This window comes from Primulina huaijiensis, chromosome 13, assembly GCF_012295235.1.
Source record: "Primulina huaijiensis isolate GDHJ02 chromosome 13, ASM1229523v2, whole genome shotgun sequence".
Classification (NCBI taxonomy): domain Eukaryota; kingdom Viridiplantae; phylum Streptophyta; class Magnoliopsida; order Lamiales; family Gesneriaceae; genus Primulina; species Primulina huaijiensis.
In genome coordinates this window covers 12,939,295-12,951,555 of record NC_133318.1, presented here as the reverse complement: position 1 = coordinate 12,951,555, position 12,261 = coordinate 12,939,295, and positions in this window count along the sequence as shown.

The following is a 12,261-nucleotide window of genomic DNA, read 5'->3' as shown; positions in this document are numbered from 1 at the left end:
TTACAATCCAGGTTGGCGAAATCATCCAAATTTTAGTTGGAAGAAGGATAATGCAGCACAATTTTCACAACCACATTTCCAAAATCAACAAAATTTTCAAAATTATGCACCTTATGTTCCTCCACCTAAAAGGAATTTGGAAGACATATTGAATTCTTTCATTGCAAAGCAAGAGTCTATCAATAATCAAACTGCTCAAATCATGACAGATTTGAAAGATACTCTTGCTAAATTTGCATCTGCACTTAATGTTCATGAAAAAGGTAAATTTCCTTCACAACCTCTGCCTAATCCCAAGGATCATCATTCACAAACTGGAACTTCTGGAACTCAACCGATGGATCAGGTAAAATCTGTTATTACCCTTCGAAGTGGTAAGGTTGTGGAAAAATCCATTCTTGAACCTTGTGAAGATGATGATAAATCAACTCCAAAGGGTAAGGAAGTGGAACCCATAACTTGCGAAGAGGAGGTTCAACAGACAGTGTCACCACCATTCCCTCATGCATTGAAAAATACAAAAAAATCAAATTTGAATTCTGATATATATGATATTTTTAAACAAGTAAAAGTTAATATTCCTTTATTAGATGCAATAAAACAGGTACCATCATATGCCAAATTTTTGAAAGACTTGTGCACTGTGAAAAGAAAATTGAATGTGAAAAAGAAAGCATTTTTAGCCGAACAAGTAAGTGCAATCATTCAAAATAATAATGCTTTGAAATACAAAGACCCTGGTTGTCCTACTATTTCTTGTATTATTGGAGAACGAAAGATTAAAAAAGCCTTGCTTGACCTTGGAGCTAGTGTGAATTTACTTCCATATTCAGTTTATCAAGAACTCAATCTAGGCGAGTTAAAACCTACTTCGGTAACACTTTTACTTGCTGATAGATCTGTTAAAGTGCCAAGAGGTATGGTAGAAGACGTGTTGGTCCAAGTTGATAACTTTGTATATCCTGTCGATTTCATAGTTTTAGATACACAACCTATCGAAGCTTGTAATGCAATTCCTGTAATTTTAGGTCGTCCATTTTTAGCAACTTCTAATGCTCTTATAAATTGCAGGAATGGAATAATGAAGTTGTCATTTGGTAACATGACCTTGGAGCTTAATGTGTTTAATCTTTGTAAGCAACCACATGACAAAGGAGATGAAAGTGAAGATGAAAATCTTATTGAAACTCTTGTGGAAGAAAACATTCAAGAAGGGAGTACTCGTGATCAATTAGATATTTGTTCAATTGAAACTGTTAAAGAAAATATTGAAATTGATCTTGATGATTTTATCAGGTATCACTCGTTACCAGGATCAGAGAAAGAATTTGATGCAAAATATGAGAACAAAGACGAACACCCATATTGGAGTTAAAACCCTTGCCAGAAGAATTGAAGTATGCATTTCTTGGAGAAGATGAAACATATCCGGTGGTAATTTTTTCCAAACTAGCAAGTGATGAAGAAGGTAAAATAGTTGATATGCTTAAAAGACATAAAAATGCAATTGGTTGGACACTAAAAGATCTCAAGGGCATTAATCCACTAATTTGCACTCACAAAATTCACTTAGAAGAAAATGCAAAAACATCTCAACAACCACAAAGTAGATTAAATCCACACATGAAAGATGATGTGAAAACTGAAGTTCTCAAACTACTTGATGTTGGGATTATCTACCCTATTTCTGATAGTAAGTGGGTAAGCCCAACACAAGTAGTTCCGAAAAAATGTGGCATCACAGTGATAAAAAATGAAAAAGGTGAATTATTAACAATTCGAGTCCCATCTAGTTGACAGATGTGTATTGATTATAGAAAATTAAATGAGGCCACTAGAAAAGATCATTTTCCATTACCATTTTTGGATCAAATTTTAGAAAGAGTAACAGGTCATCCATACTACTGTTTTCTTGATGGATATTCAGGTTATTATCAAATTCCCATTGCACTCGAAGATCAAGATAAAACTACATTCACATGTCCTTTTGGAACATTTGCATTTAGAAGGATGCCATTTGGATTATGCAATGCGCCAACAACATTTCAAAGATGTATGCTAAGCATTTTTAGCGACATGGTTGAAAATTGTTTGGGAATTTTCATGGATGATTTAACTGTCTTTGGGAATACATGTGATAATTGTCTTGAAAATTTGGAAAAAGTTTTAAAAAGATGCGAGGAAAAAGGTCTTATTTTAAATTGGGAAAAATGTTATTACATGATTACTTCTGGAATTGTTTTGGGACATGTCATGTCATCTCATGGAATTGAAGTTGATAAAGCAAAAATTGATGTCATTGTCAATTTACCCCCTCCAAAACCATTAAAGAAATTCGCTCATTTTTGGGACATGCTGGATTTTATAGGAGGTTTATAAAGGACTTTAGTTTAATCTCTAAACCCATTTGTAACCTCTTAACAAAAGACACTGCATTTGAGTGGACTCAAGAATGTCAAAATGCTTTTGATAAAATCATTCGACATTTAACATCAGCTCCTATCATGCAACCTCCTGATTGGTCTTTACCATTTGAAATCATGTGCGATGCGAGTGATTATGCAGTCGGTGCAGTATTGGGTCAAAGAAGAAACGGTAAGCCTTATGTGATATATTATGCAAGTAGAACTTTAAACAATGCTCAAATGAATTACTTCACAACTGAAAAAGAACTACTTGCTGTAATATTTGCATTAGATAAATTTCATTCTTATTTGATTGGATCAACGACTATTGTGTTTACTGATCATTCTGCTATTAGATATTTGTTGACCAAACAGGATGCAAAGCCACGACTGATACGATGGATTTTGTTGCTCCAAGAATTTGACATTGTGATCAAAGATNAATTCAAGCATGGATGATGCCAACAAATTGCGTAAATTGCAACTTAATGAACTTGATGAACTCAGAAATGACGCGTATGAGAATTCAAGGATTTATAAAGCAAAAATAAAATCATTTCATGATAAAACAATTCTTAGAAAATCTTATGAGATTGGTAAAAAAGTTTTGCTTTATAATTCTCGACTTCACATATTCCCAGGAAAATTACGATCAAGATGGACAGGCCCATATGTTGTAAAGCATTTGTATACTTATGGAGCTGTAGATATTTAAAATCCTAAAAATGGTGTTGTTTTTAAAGTAAATGGACAAATGCTTAAACCATTTTTAGAAAATGAAATTTTTCAAGAAGAGTTTATTTCCCTTTCCGATCCTTGATTTTTTTTGTGTTGCATTTAATTTTGTTTGTTTTTATTTCAGGTTTCCTTAATCTTTTTATTTTCCCGGTTAAATGGCGGATAACGGTACTCCGTGACTCTCATTGTCGGTTTAATCAGTTTCCCATAATTGCTGATAAAAAAATAAAAAAAATCATTTCTTTTCTTTTCAAAATGGATGAAATTCTCTCAAAAATTTGTAAATATTTTCCCTCTGTTTCTGAAAATGTTCTAAGAAAAATTTATGCAGGAAGGTGTGAAAGATTGAGATTGCTAATGCAAAAAGGAATTCCAGAAGATATTCGTCTTGTAATAGAAGCTAAGGTCCGATTAGGAGGAGAAGTTCCACAATCATTGCTCATTCGGTATTTGCCTGGATTAGGAAAAAGCACTTATGCGAAAAAACGAAGGGCCAAAAGTTTAGGGGTTTGTCATAAGTGTGCAAGATGGACTTGTGACAAACGATGCAGATCTTTGGGATGTGTTTCCAATAACAGAGAAGATAAAATTGGTTTCATTAAGAATGGGCTGAGTAAGGAGTCTTTAGATAACATCTTATTGACTCTTGAGACGCATTCTAGTGGACATGTGCATATTGAACTTCTCCGTTTATGGAAACAATTCCAAGATGAGCGTCATAGTCTTGGGAATCCGACTAAAAAAGACCCTGTTTGCCAATTTATAAGAAAATTGGATGGGAAGCATATCCTCGACTCATAGAAGGCGTTGAAGCCGTTTCTGGACGTAAAACCAGAGGAAAATTGTGAGCCACAATCACACTACTGTTTACATGCATGTGTGTCATTATTGTTTTTACTGTTTATTCTGTTTACAACTGTGACCCATAGTTTTGTCCTGATAACATATTACCCCTATAAAATCTCTCATCTTTCTCTCTATTTTCGCAAAAAAAAAAAGAAAGTAAAAAAACATGGCTGGAACCTATGCACAATCATTGAAAAATATTTGTGTATTTTGTGGGTCGAGTCCTGGAAAAAATGAAGTGTTTGTAGAAGCAGCGAATAATCTTGGAAATATATTGGCTGAGAGAAAAATTCACTTGGTATATGGGGGAGGTAATATTGGGTTAATGGGATCTGTTTCAACATCTGCTCATCTTGGAGGTAGTCAGGTTTTGGGTATTATTCCTACAGCTTTAGCTGAAGGAAATATTACAGGTGTTACGATCGGTGAGGAATTAAAAGTTTCTTCTATGTATGAAAGAATCACAAAAATGATTGAAAATTCTGATGCTATTATCGCACTACCAGGTGGTTTTGGTATATTAGAAGAAATTTTTCACACTGTTTCTTGGGCACAACTTAATATCCATAATAAACCTATGGGCTTGTTGAATATCAATAATTATTATGACAGTTTGTTGACATTTCTTGATAAAGCTGTGGAACAGAATTTCATTTTAGAAAATTCACGAAGAATGCTCATCTCTGCTTCGATTGCCGACCAATTACTTGATAATTTGGAAGCTTTTGTTCATAAGCCTGATCCGATGATAACAAAGATCAATTGGTCGCAATCAAGCAATAACAAAAGGGAGTTGGATCATTGATCCAAAAGTCGTGGATTGGTTTGCGTTTGTTTCAGTTTGTTATCTTCAATAAAATCCAGGTGATATCTCTTTCATTATGTACTCTTTATTAATAATTATTTTGACATTAGGGACAATGTCATATTCTGATTGGGAGGATAACAAACTTATAAAAAAATTTAAAAATAAAAAATAAAAAAAATATATATTATTTTTAAAAAAATTCATGTTTATTGTTTATATCTTAGTAATTTTTGCAAAAATGTCATACATTACATGTTTGAAAGAATTAAATTAGAACATGCATTAATCTATTTAAGAATGTTTAAATTTTTATTTGAAAAAAAAAGTCAATTTTAATATTCTGATCAATATAAAAATATGATTTATGAAATCTTTTTGAGTGATTAACCATTGTGATAAAATCAGGTATTAAAGTATATGGCCCAAGATATACCTTATAAGAGTGCCTAAAATTTTAAACTCACACATATTTTGTGAGTGAGTGGAGAGGACTGAGAAAACAGCTTTCGAGCCTTTATTGATCATGAGAGAGACTATCTATTGTTTAGATCTTGAGTTCTTATTTTGAAAAAAAAATGATATTTCCTGAAAAAAGAAAAAAGAAAGGAGAAAAATACAAAAAGAAAGATATTGAAGATCTATGTAATTTTTAAGTTATATGCTACGACTAATATATCTCTCATAAAAAAAAAGGAAAGAGAGAAATTTATTGTACAAATTAAATAAATATGTGGCCAAGAAGCATAAACTTAGTCTGATTACATGATGTTATGAAAAAAAAGATCAGGAAAAAATATATAATAAGAACAACTAGATTTTGAATCAATGGATTTTCTATCTTTTGATTAGTTTGGCTCGTTTGTCTGTCTGCATTCTGTAAACCATTTTTCTGAGCATTTATCTGTATTCCAACTCCATGAGAGAAATCGTTGCCATAAATTGAAACATTTATTAACCTGTGAGGATATGGAGTTGAGACTCTTACTAGGAATTTCTGAAGGCCGTGTACATTTAACTACCTGAAATAAGCTTTGAATTGATCATCTCAAATTATTTCATAAATTATAATTATGATGATCTTGATATAACTTTGACAGTTTTCAAATTTAATTTAAACACTTAGATAGTTTTGATTACATTTCTATTTAAATTAATCAATATGTTTTGTATTGCTATTAACGCTTAAATTGCTAGGGACTAGCAATAAGCTGGTTGGGAGGTGTGATAAACATAAAAATTGTACATTAATTAAATGTTTTATAATATAAATATATAGTTTTTGTTTTATTAAATGTTTAAATATTATATGTTTTATAATAAATTGTATAAAATATAAGTTGTTGTGTAATTACAAGTTTTTACTATTTTTTACAGGTTCGATAAAACAAGAATAAACTTGGCGTTGCAAATGGGATTAAGATGATTCTTGGACCTGTAGAAAGTTGATTATAATATCTACAATATTGTTGACAAGCATGAGATAAAAATCCTCTCACAATTGGGATCAAATTAAGCAACAAATAAAGTTACCAAAGGAGTGGCAGTTTTACCATGCTCTAGTATTTTGACCATATCTCTCAAATTACTTGGTCAAATGGTTTGAAAAAAATACCACAACTAGACAACTCAATTATCCACATGTTTCTTTTTATGTGAAGAAGCAAATTCGGAGAAGAAGATTTTCAAAAGTGATGTGTAATATAATATAATATCTTGGAACACCAATGAAGACTTATGTGTAAAAAAATAATATTTTATTTGTGGTTGTCTCCCCAAATTTGGCTATAAATAGGGGTGCATTGTAATGTATTGAGATATCCCTCATTCTATGAACAAACCTTTGAGTTCATAATATTTCTCTCTATATTTTTCCTTTATTTCTTCATTTAAATACAATTAGCATGTTAATTTCATATTCAAAGTTTTACACTTTGAATAATGAATAGCTAACTTCCTAAAGTTGAGATGATAAGGTGAAACTCTTGGCATGATAATAAGGTTATTAAAAGGTAAGAATCTATGTTTTATATTATTTAATCATTATTTATTGTTTATGTTATATTTATTTCTTTAAGCATTTTTATACCCTACTTATAAGTGGGAGTTTTGATTTATTGTTGCTATATGTTACACTAAATTCTTGGAACCATTTAAATGTTAGTTTGGTATTACCAACCATTTAAAGTGGATGCCTTGATTTATTATATATAAATATATTATAATATTAAATTCTTGGAACCATTTAAATGTTAGTTTGGTTTTACCAACCATTTAACTTGGATTCCTTGATTTATTATATATGAATATATCATAGTATTAATTTATTGGTACCATTTAAATGTTTGTTTGGTTTTACCAACCATTTAAAGTGGGAACCTTGATTTAGTGTTTACAAATATATATAGCACAATAAATACTTGACCACATTTATAAGTTTTGGTATATATTATATACTTATAAGATAATAATTTATAACATAATATAAATATGATTATTTAATATATTGGAACCATTTTATTAAGTGGATTTCAATATTGTTCGTTAATGTTAACTTTATTAAAATATCAAGAGTGGATCCTTTAATCTCAACTACTTAAATTAAAATTTGAACAGTTAAAATTTACCCATTAAAGATTCAAACAATTAAAATTAAAAAGAAACAAAAACAAAAACAAAACAAAAAGACATTGTAGTGGACTTGTAATTACCTTAGCTTCCCTATGGATACGATATCGGAGTCACCGAATTATACTACTTGTGGACAACCTGCTCTTGGGAGTGCAGCAATCAAAGTGACAACAGTTGGGTCAGGGCCTGGTTGGGTTGGCTAGGTCCAAGCAACAGGAACAAGAGTCCTTGTCAAAGTGGGTTTCTCGGCTGGTTCTTGTAGCTGCTGTTGTAGCTTCGGTTTCGGGGGCTAGGGTTGAGTCCTTAGGGTCACAAGCGGGATGCACTAGGGTCTGGCCAGGGGCTGGGGCGGCTAAGTTGGCTGCTGGCTCGAGAGGAAACATGAGGACGTGAGGGAGGCCCTTGTGCGCGCAGGTTGGTGCTTCTGACCCAGGAGGTTTGTGCGTGGGTTCCAGGGCTTGGGCTGGTCTGGGCTGGGTCTGGGCATGGTCCAGGGAAGGTTAGGGTTAGTTGGGCTCGGTGGTTAAGGGTTGAAAGTCTCTTAGGTGGGCTAGGAGTCCTCATGTGCTTAGGAGTCTCACACTTGCACACATGCATGCAATAGGGTCACGGGCAGGAGGTTTTTGAGTGAGCTATTGTCTGGTTCTTTGGGTTGGGCTTGGTCAAGATGGTCCCTAGATGGGTTGGCTCGGGTTTGGTTCAAGGTGGCTCGGACGTGGCTCGAGTATTTTGGGTGTAGGCTCGGGTGGTTCGATTAGGAGTCAAAAACAAAAATTAAAGAACTAAAATTGAATCCATGGGTCCACGGGTGTGGTTCATGACTTGGAAAGGTAGAATAAATCATAAAAAGGTTATGTTAATGAGTTTTGGATTTATTCGGGATTTAATTGCCGCATGATACGTTAATTAACGAATTAATTGAAAAACCTAGTTTTAGGCTATATAAAATTATGAAAAATTATATTTAAGCTCAAATAATTATTAAAAGGCTAAGTTTTTAATTTGGGAATTTTATACTAAAATTTGGTTTAATTCGGGATTAAAACGCGGGAATACGTCTTATTTAAAGATTAAATTAAAAGTCCTCGATTGAAGCTAAATAAAAATATGAGAAAATTCATGTAAACTTAAATAATTATTTTAGACATGTTAGAGTCAATGAAATTAAGAAAAAGTCAAAAACGTGGAATTTTATGTTCAGGGGTAAAACGGTTATTTTACACCTGTAAACGTCATGGCAGTGCCCTGAATGCTGTTTTATGTGCTAATGTGATTATTTTCTATAGTTATGGATGTTTATGGAATTTTATATGTTAAAATGATATTTTAAATGTTTGAGGAATTTTATATGTTTATGATTTAGTATGTCAAAATGTTATTTTAAATGTTTGTAAATGTTTATGGATTTTTAATATGTTCAAATGTTTATTTTAAACGATTATTGATTTTTATGATACAACGATAACGTTAAAAGATATGTTGCATGCTTGTTTTTAAAAGTAAAATGATATTAAATGCATGATTTTTATAAAGTGATGAGAATGTAAAATGTTGAAGGAAGTGAAGTAGTTGTGACTATTGAGGTTATGAGGTTTGAGGTAAGAATGAGGATATCGTGAGGGGAAAAGACCCTAGAGGGAGCCCATTTTCGGGAGAAGGCCCCAGAGAGAACCCATGCATGGGAAAAGGTCCCAGAGGGAGTCCGTCTATGAGTGAAGGCCCCCGAGAGAGCCCTGACGATCGTATTTTCATTCGATGAGGATAGGCCAGGGCCCAGTTGACCGGTGAGAGTGTTGCTGGTGTCCTCTACCACCCAGTGTTGCGGTTTCATGTAGATGGATCCATCGACTTTTTGAGGTTTGAAGAAAGTCACAATTAATGATTCGAATTCAATAAAAGAAAGAAAAATGTTTATGATCATGATGAAAGAATTTATTTTATGAAATGAGGAAAAGGAAAATGTTGAGTTTCATGTTATGCATGTTCATATAAATATGTTTATGAGGATATGAAAAGGTTTACGAAAATATTTATGAAAATTTTTATGGAAAGTTTATGAAAATGTTTATGTTTAAAGTTGATGCATCATTATGAAAAGCGTTTTGTTTAAAGTTTATTCATCATGAAAATATTTACGAAAATGTTATGTTTTTGCATCTTCATGAAAACGATATTTTAAGTACAAGTATTTTCAATGTTGCATGTGTTTTGTATATGGATTACTTGTTATCAAGATTATGGTGTGTTGAGTCTTTAGACTCACTAGGTGTGATTAGTGCAGGTGATTATGATAATAATGTTTATGGAGGTCTTGATGGTTGACTTTTCTGGACTGAAAGTGCATATAACACGAGGACCGACGCTAGTTTTTCGCACTAGTTATAATTTATGATTTTAAGTCATGTTTAAGATATTTTTACGATGATTTATTTATGAGTGGTTTTTGAGAGGTTATAGTTTGAGCTATACTTTTCAAATGGTATTTTTATGATTAGTAAAATGTTGGTAAATTTTATGCTAAACTATTTCCGTTGGTTTTCAAATTGTAGTTGGTTGATTTATTTTAAAATGATGTCAAAAATATTTTATGGTTCGGCCGAATGCTATGTGACGTTTGAAAAAAAAAATTTCTATCACGTTTTTTGTAAACGAATAGCAGACGTTTCAAAAAACGTTTCCTTACATGAAAGATTTGAATCAAAATCCTTTATACACATGCTGAAATTTTCTACACAAGTTTCTTCAAGTTTCCATGATTTTTTGATGCGTAGGCTTCGTGTGGAATGTCCGAGCTGTTACTGCTGCGTATGAGAATGTATTAGGATGTGTGTAGATGTTGTTTATATGTCCTTGTAAGGTTGGAAGTGGTCTGGTCGCGCATAGGAAGCGAGGAGCACAATTGCTGCCGCACGCGTATTGGGGGCTACTATTTTGGTTTCGGCCGTGGGGTTCTAGGCTAGGGACGTGTTGGGGCTCTTGGCTAGGGTCTGAACCATGTCTTAGGGTGTTAATTTGTGCCTGGTCTCAGTCAGTTATGGTCTGATAGGACAGTTGCTGGAAGCATGAAGCGCAGCCGCGTGCTTGGAACTCGTAACGGAATTGTCACGGATTACTGGTGCTATGGCTTTGCGTGCGACCTGAGGTTGTGAGGGATGTATCAGTGGTTTGGTTAGTGTCTAAGGTGACGGTCTAGGTCTTGGTTAAGGGCTGATTCGAGCCGTGGTTTTTTTGGAGCTGTAAGGAACCCGAACATGTCAAAATTAGAACGAATAGAGCATAGAATGAGTTTCGAGTTGCATGGCTTGCGTGGGATAGTGTGGGCTGTTCCATAGGTGGTCCTAAAGGGATGGGCAGTAGATTAGGATGTTGGTTAAGGATGAGTCGAGTCTCGAGTCATTTGGTAAGTCGTAAGTCATTTTATTTGATTCGAGAATCGTACGGGTAAGATGCAAGTTTATGGACCGTTTTGAGTTGTAAGTTTTAAACTGTGGAAGCATACTCGGGGGTCTAACCAACGAGGTCCACGACGTTAGTAAATAAATATAACGTGCAACAATATTATTTTTGAGGTATGTAAGTTGTCTTGTGGCCAAATTACGCATGTACGGGTCTGGAAGTCGGAGAACGTTTCCGAGGACCTTTCCAACTTATCTTATGATTGATAGTGGATGTCTGTAATGATCCTTGCCGGCCACGCGATGTGGTGTTAGTTTGATCAAACAAATTATGTTATGGTGTCATATTTCAGTGAGCAGAACTCTACGCAAAAACGTCCCGAAAATTTAAAGGTCCACGTGAACCACATGCATGCAAGTTATCAAATTTCTTATGTATTTTAATTAAATGGTTTTAATTGCATAAATTGATTATGGTAGGCATGTTTACATGTTTAAAATGTAGTTTCTACTAGAATGCATAAAAACTGTGTTTTAAAGGCTATTCGAGACGCGATCGAAGAACGGGGACGGGGATCATATGAGAGAAAATATTTTATTAAATGATTATTTTTAATGGTTTAATGTGTGGTGTATTTTAAATATAATTTTCGAAAATGAGGTGTTTTGAGGTGTTTTTACACGCCGAATCATATTTTTAACCGGTATTTGATTTTCGACGAAAATATGAACTCTTCGAGAACTCAGCTAATATTTTCACAAATTTTTCTCAACAAAATATTTTAAATATTAACTAATGAGCCTATTTTACTAGGTTAATGGGCCTAAACTTGTGCCATGTGTTTTATATATCACATAAGCCTCCAAAAACCCTACACACACACAATAACACATGCACACCACACACACAAGCACAAGGACTCTTCCTAGCAGCCAAGACACACGCACACACGAGAAAAAAGTTGAAGGAGGAGCCAAGTTTTCTTAAAGAAAATTCAGCAAGTCCCCCTATACGCCGACGTCCTCGCATTGCAAAATGTTTTTGTGCGTAATGAACTTAAAGGCACGCCTTATCTTTTTTCAAACTTCTTTCACACCATATTATGTATATTTGATTAACCTTGCATGAAAAATATGATACACAAGTTTTATTTTCGTTTTTATGGCTATACATGCACAAAACTAGATTTTTAAAAAAAAAACTCTTCTTGATAATGCACAAAGGGGCTGCCATGGTAGGAAAACTTGAAGGGATGTTTTTCCACATTTTTAAGGACCCTTAGGAACATGTTTGAAGGCTGGACAAGGAGGGCTACTAGGTAGAGCAAAAATTGTGTTTTTGTGAACTTGGGTTCGGCTAGGGTTTCCTAGAGGGTCACGACTCCTAGCTACTGTAGGGTCACATCTAGGAGACCTAAGGGGATTGTAAGATGGTCCTAGG